This window comes from Metopolophium dirhodum, chromosome 1, assembly GCF_019925205.1.
Source record: "Metopolophium dirhodum isolate CAU chromosome 1, ASM1992520v1, whole genome shotgun sequence".
Taxonomy (NCBI): Eukaryota; Metazoa; Arthropoda; class Insecta; order Hemiptera; family Aphididae; genus Metopolophium; species Metopolophium dirhodum.
The window spans coordinates 54,326,059-54,333,791 of record NC_083560.1 but is presented as its reverse complement, the minus strand read 5'-3'; the positions used below and the strand labels follow the sequence as shown (position 1 = coordinate 54,333,791).

Sequence of the window (7,733 nt, the reverse complement as noted above, 5' to 3'; positions counted from 1 at the left end):
AGGCGAAACACAATCTAATAATTTATTCAACATTTTTAAGACATATTTCTCATCTTTTTAAGTACAGGTGTAAAAAACTAAATTAATTGTCATTTATAAAAACCTGGTGTTATATTATCATATGGACGGATATCTAGTTGATACTTGTTACTGACAAGTAGTTAATCGGTACGGCATTCAGTAATTCACTACAATAACCACAGAGTGCACGTATTGTGATTGCATTAAGATTTAGAATTTAGAATTTTAGATGTAGAATTAGAAAAAATATACATATTAGTCGGTGTAGTACAGTGCAAACGTTATTCTTACCTACTACCTACCATGACTATTTGAAAATATAAAGAAACATAATTCCTACTCATATAGGTAAAAAAAGAGAAATGGTCGAATTTAAAAAAAAGATTTATAATTAAAAAAAAGTGACATTTATGAAAAATGCTATTTTAAATCTTTTTGAGCTATTTAGCTATGAGAAATTTTTCAAATGTTGTAAATTATTTTTCAGTTAAACTATTCATAACAGTTTTTTTTTCATAGCTAACATTATTTTATACTGAATAGTATGAATTTAATTTGGGGTGGCTACTAGTTGCGTCCCGTGGTAAAAATGTCTTCCAAATTGCGGCCCGAATTATTTTGAGGTGCATACGAATTGCGGCCCGAGTTTTTTTGGGTTACATACTAATTTTGGCCAAAATTGTGAAATTAAATTAATTGAAATATGTAAATTAAAATTAAAAAAGCTTCATTTTCCGTTACATTTGTATACAGACTTAGAACTGTCTGTAGCATCTGGTAAAAACGTATATGATATTTTTTGAAGTTAAAAATGTTAGTATAATTTGGTAAACTTTGTAGGTATTATGGTACTGGTAAAAACTTGTATGATATTATTTGTATAAGTTCAAGTTTGTCAATTTGGTTTTCTTTTAACTGTTTCATAGCATTTCTATTAAATGTTTCTTTTTCAATTATATTTGTTCTGCTATTTAAGTTAGTTATATGCTGTACAAATCTGTTTAGTACAGCAATATCAATCAACATTATTTTTAAATTTTTATAGAAACAAAATATGGATACTGTCATTATATTTTATCAGTCAAGATTAAATTCTTGAATTCTTGAATTAAAAAAACCCGGGCCGCAACTCGTCTGTACTCAAAATAAACTTGGGCCGCAATTCGGATTAGACCTTTTTTCGTACCTAGTTATCATTGGGACGCAACTAGTATGCAGCCTTAATTTGAATAGAACAGTTATTAAACTATTAATTTGTTCAACTTTAGTATTAAAATATTTATATTACCTACCTAGTAAAACTAGTTAAATAACATAATTCTAGTTTTTTGTTTTGAAATATGAATAGTAATATTAAAATGGAAAAATCAACATAAACAATCGTAATATGTAGGTACCTACTGGCTACTGATACAGACGGATACAGCGGAGATATAAGGTGCTCTAAACGTATGTATAGACTTTATAAGGCGAAATTGAATGTTATGGTCTATATGTCTGTCAGTAATTACTAATAATTAATAGACTGAAAATTAGTCAAAATCTACTGGATCAATTTTAATACAAGTTATATCAATAGATTGATTGAGACTTGGACAGTGTGCATACGTGCAAATAGTGGGGGGTTTTAAGGGCTAAGCCCCAAAAAATATCCATAGTCCCCCCAAACATTTCCTACATTTTGTTTTAAGATAATTTAATATTATCAAAGTAAGGTTTTGTATTTGTTCAACCCCTATAGACAACTAAAGGGGAGCTCACGCATGAATTTTTTTCAAATCATAAAATAAGAAAATGTTATAAATTGCGGTGCGTTAAAGAAATAAAATTTGAAATAGTTAATATGGAAAATTAAGTTAAAGTTTCGGAAAAAGAAAAACCACTGGTATAACTTAATCTCCACAAATATCGGCCTAAAGCACTTATCTGTACATGTGTTAATAAAGGCTGTAAATAATAGCTTATAAAGTTTTTACATGTTATCCTATTCCTTTTTGTATTTAAAATTGACCCAGGTTTAGAAAATAACCATCCGAAGGCACGGACAATTATATAGTTTCAAAATCAACATCGAATTCTGAAAATCGATGTTTCAAACGATGTAATATAGCGATGGTAAGCATCGATCATAAATTATCGATATATTGGTGATATAACATCGATTGTTTGTAAATATCGGTGTTTTTTTCCCACTTCTATCGCACATTCGCTGTAGCCGTCGCCTGTCGTCGCCGCTCGTCCCAACTCACAACAATCTGCAGCGGTCGCCTTATACAGACACACGTCAGTCGCCGCAAACACACAATTGCCCGAGCACGTGTGCGTACGCCCGAAACGATTACAAGAGCGCCATAAGTGGAAATTGGTAAGACCCTAATTTAATTATATTATAATAGATAACTGCGTATTAATGTCGTTCACTCCAAAAGCGTTCATTTTTATTGGTTTGATTTGTTAAAATTATTAGCACCTATATCCAAATATTGTGCACTTTAGTTAAATTTATTAGGTTTTTATTTTTAATTGATTTATAATTTTTGAAATTGATATATTTTAAAATTTAATATTCATTAGATGTTTATACCTAATTTGTATTTATTCTAAAAATTGAAATACAAAATACACTTTCAGTTCTATTGGCAGGTATCCGATGCCCGAAGTTTTTTTTTTTAAATCGATACGATCCTAATAAAAATCATGAAAAATTGTGTGTTTAAAACACTTTGAATCGATATACCATACTCATCACACTTATATTTCACTTAGGTAGAAACTACAGATACGTATAAGACTGCTAGTGGTACCTACTACCTATAGGTATTCACTAGTACTAATCTACTACTAAAAGCACCCCTCACTGTTTTATATTTATATATGATAATTATTTTTTGTACAATGTGCTATCCGGAAAAATGGTGTGTTGTCTGTAGGTTAAAACAATTCATTGCTATATGGTATGCAGAGTATGAACCTATAAAGTGTGAGGTTTTTGTTTAACGATCGTCTTGGAGTAGAAATAAAAAGGGTGCGGTTTTTATAAATCAGTCACCGACGGCTAGGTACGCAAAATTGTGCAGTTTTTCTCCATTGTACGCGACGTTAATTTAAATCGGTAGCAACAGGTGGCTAGGTACATAATATTTAAGATAATATTCGATATTGATACGATGATATTCAAATTATGTACAATGTACACCTATACCTACTACGTTGACTGTCAGGCTGTTAGGTATAGGCATGTTGTGAAAAACAACACTATAACTATTGATACACCAATCTGTAACAGGGTTTAAAAACCCACGGCTTTTGTAAAAAACCCCGACCCGGTTAGGTTTAAATGAGTATTAATGGGTAATAATGGATTTTAATGGGTTTTAATAATTTTCAAATGAATGTCGATTCCCGACACTTTTTTCTTAGGGCAGTTCCCTAAACATTAAAACTTTAAAACATATACCTATTGCTTATTTAAATTTAAATATAACTTATTAGTTATTACTTATTACCTACAAGTTATAGACCTAGAGCTGTAAATGTTCATGAACATTTTTAAAAATTTTTGTATATGGATCTTGTAATTATTTATTGTTTTAAATTATAGGCCATTGGTTAATTTTCAAAATGTATTATTTTCTTAAAATACATACATTGTAATACCATTACCATGGTTCTAATTCTTCATTTAATCATTTATTCACAAAACACTAACCGACTTACTTATTAAATAAAAATGTTAACTGATTAATATACCTATGTTATTACTTAAAAATGTAGCTGTTCTGCTATTATAAATTTAAAAAAAAATCTAGAATCTAGAATTAATTGTATCTTTATTGGGTACATCAGTATATGAATTGTATAATACATTATTTAATATAATAAAATAAATTTTTTTCCGTGTACGGTATACCTAACTTCTGTAAAAAAAATTTGAAAATTTTTAAGTTTACAGCTCTAGACTTATAACTATTATATTTAAGAAACTTATAAGGAAATATAAAAAGTTTGGCGTGCTTACCTATATAATATTATACAGTTAATTACTTTATTACTATTCACCAGTAAACATTAAAAAGTGCTTATAAGTTTTTTATTATTATTACTTAATTTGTGTTTTTTATTGTTACTAAAAAATTATAAAAATTAATATGTAGTTTAAAGTTTGTAAATTTTTTGTTTGTTGGGTTTTTTACTGGGTTTTACAACTGGGCCCAAGTAATTTGAACCCTGATCTGTAGTATTCTATACTATTCATAATGGCCATATGTACTGGTAATATTGTAATTATAATATTGAGTGAAACCGGGAATACAATTGTGTTTTAATTATAGGTATAGGTTACCTAACACAAGTCTTATAGTTTGCCATTTTGAGAAATCATGTAGAAAAGATATTTTATTAAAGTTATACGCCTACTTTAATAAAATGTCTTTTCTACATGATTTTGAAGGGGAGTCTTGCTCCGAATTAAATATTGAATAACTTTCAAAACAATTTAAACCAATAACATTTTGAACAAAAGAATATTTCTTTAAAAAATTTAAGTATTTTGTTAAGCCTTGAATTTAACAGAAAGTAATTTTTCATTGTTATCTAAAGTACGTAAATGCATGTATATTGTATAATTATTGTATAGGTCACCGCCAAATTATATTATTATACAATTACAGTTGAGCACAAACGGCTAAACGCCATGTTATAATAAATAATAGTTATTACTTTTGAAAACAACTGTTTTTTTTACCTACCTATTACCTAACAAAAAGTTACTCAATTAACTACGTATACAAAATATAATTGCGACGGGTAAAATAAAATAAAATGTTACCTACTGTAATCTTAAAATTAAACTAAGATAAAAATATTGTTATTACTTTAAGATTCATTAGTCGTTCATTGATGGTCAATATAATATATTATCTTGATCGTTTGTATCTCCTTTAGACTGGACGATTAGTCCATCAATGTCCAACGATAAATCATAGACGCAACTAAGGTTAAAATTCTGGGGGGCTAACAAAAATATTTATTTAAAATAACCTGTAGGGGGCTTATATCTAAATCAATAGGGGTATTTGTGGGGGGGGCTAAAACTTAGTCAGGGGGAGGGCTTAGCCCCCTACCCCCCCCAGTTGCGCTAATGACTAAATATTTCGCCAGGTCTTTTCCATAGTTTGACACTGGGCAATTTCTATTCATGATAACCGGGGTGTTAAAAGACGAGTTGCTATAATCGAATTTGATTAAATGAGTATTATTTTTTAACACTTTATTAATTGTTAGTACATACATAGTTGTATTCTTCCCAATTTTCAGTGTTAATGAAATCATTTGACCATGCATTCTATCAGTGGCGTCATTGTGGGAGAGGGGGTGGGGGCGAGGTGGGCATTTTCCCTTTGTCTGATTTTAAAAGCCGGGGCCAAGTTTTTGCCGTTTTACCATTATAATATTTTATTAGCGCAACAACATGCCTATTTTATAATATTATCAGAAAATATTATAGTAAGTAGGTTATTGTTACAATGATAAATTTTTATAATAATTGATGGTTGGAATATCTTTATATTTAGACGTAGCGGGGACGTACACATTGCACGTAGGTATGGATTTATGTATGTTTGTTTTGTATGAGTGTGTTTTCTGAAGGAAAAGGAAAATAATATTGCGTTGTATGCACAACAATAATCATAATATTAGTATCGTAATCCCATATAGTTTTATTTCTATAGTCTAAAATTAATAAAAATTCTAAAAACAACAACCGATTGGCAAGGCTGGGCAAATTAACAATTTTTTTTTAACTTGTTTAGTTAAGTTAATATAGAAAAATGTAATTCAAGTTTAAAGTTAAAAGTTTCCTTTATTTCTTTTTTACTTGTAAAAGTTAAAAGTTAATTAGAAAATAAAAGTAACTTAACTTAGTTAAAAATCAGTTACTTTTTTTTGTCATACAAAATTAATAATTATACCTAGGTACCTTTCTTTTAAGACTAACAAATAATATAGTAACTGAATAAACGTCTTATAATGTTTAAATAAATGTATGTATTAAAATTAATAACTGCATAAAAAAAGGTAAGGTTAGGTTAGGTACTTATACTTTAACAACAAAATAATTAAATTATTTTTATGTATTTGTTTATAATAGTCCACAACTATACTAAATATTATAATAATGCATTTTCTAATTTATTAGAATATAATTAATTGGTTACACAGCTCATAGCTCCACATAAAGCAATATATAAACAAAATTGTGAAAAACAATTTTCGACCACATGTGACACAGTCTACAGACACTATTTGTTTACCTATTAGTTTATGACTTTATGACTATTATGTCCACTTTTAAGATCTAGACGTAAAAATGTAGTACATACAGTCTTTGCAAGAGAATTTCAAACTGTTTTGTCTGCTTATTACGGGCCAGATATTATGTCGGGTGGTTCATTTAAAAATAAAAATCAACCCGCGTCCCACAGTGTTCATAAATAGCTCGTTCTTTTATTTCAATAAGTAAATAGTAAATACGATGAACTATAACTTTATGCTATTGCGGGTTTTTATTATTTGCACTGACGGACCAAGTTATCGCTGTAATTCCATTAATGAATAAAAATATAATAATAATTAATATGTAATGCGTGTTATTTAATAATATTAATAATGATTAGGTAAAGAGTAATAAGTATACGAACGTGTATAATAAAAATTGATTATTCATTAATTAATATATTTAATATATCTGATTATTATTATTTTTTTTTTTATAAAATTAATTTTAACAAAGTTGAATACATTTTTAATACATATGTGGTTTAGAATAAAAATAACATAACGTGACAATAAAATAAATAAACTCGTAAGTTACTGAATAACATGAAAAAAAATGTAACTCGTTACGTTAGAAGTTATGTAAACAAAATAGTAACTCGTTATTTAACTTAATTTAAAACTTTTAACTCGTTAATGCCCAGCTTTTCCGATTGGCACTCTTATTAACTGACATTACTCCCAGACTTCAGTTAACTTGCGACAGTCGTGTATGGTAAACTATTAACTATTCTGTGTATTGTGTTAATTTAGTGAGTACCTTATTCTACCAAAATTAACATTTATTTTTTTCGTGACACGTTTTTACATTAACCTTTTAATTTGGGAAAAAAAAGACTTAAAAAATATAAATGGGTGGTGCGGATAAAAATATAAAATTATATGAATAAAAGATAATAAAAGATATATGAACCAGGTATAATTGATTTATAGATGATGCATTTGATATAATTTCAAAAATAAAAAAATATGATATCCTTTAATAAGCTACTTATAGTTTTGTTTATCAATAAATATTGCCAAAATAGTTTGTAGACTTTTAATTGATATAAGTATACAATTGTTTTTATAAAATATTTGCAACCTTAAATTTAAAAACGTTTTTACCTAGTTAATAAAAAGGGTACCATAAAAAATGTAAGTAGATAATATGTGGTTGCGAGTGAAGTGATCCGTTTTTTTTACCCATTCGGGCCGGTCAAAACCTTTGCCCCTTCTATTGAAAACTGAAATGACGCCACTGCATTCCACGGTGATAAGAACATAGAATTATTATAAGTAATTGAGACGTCCACCGAAAACTGTTTTGCATAATCGTTATTTTTAAACATAGAATTAAATACAGGAAAATATTAGTCATTACTCATTACCATGAG

General features: G+C 28.2%; 1 protein-coding gene across 1 annotated transcript in view; it reads left to right on the top strand.

The window, feature by feature from the left end:
• The first annotated feature begins 2,241 nt into the window (after nucleotides 1–2,241).
• LOC132936578 (high affinity cationic amino acid transporter 1-like) overlaps nucleotides 2,242–7,733 on the top strand; it is a 38,837-nt gene continuing 33,345 nt past the window's right edge. The window contains exon 1 of the mRNA XM_061003319.1: nucleotides 2,242–2,386. The gene's annotated coding sequence lies outside the window, so the exon portion shown is untranslated. The remainder of the gene's footprint in view (nucleotides 2,387–7,733) is intronic.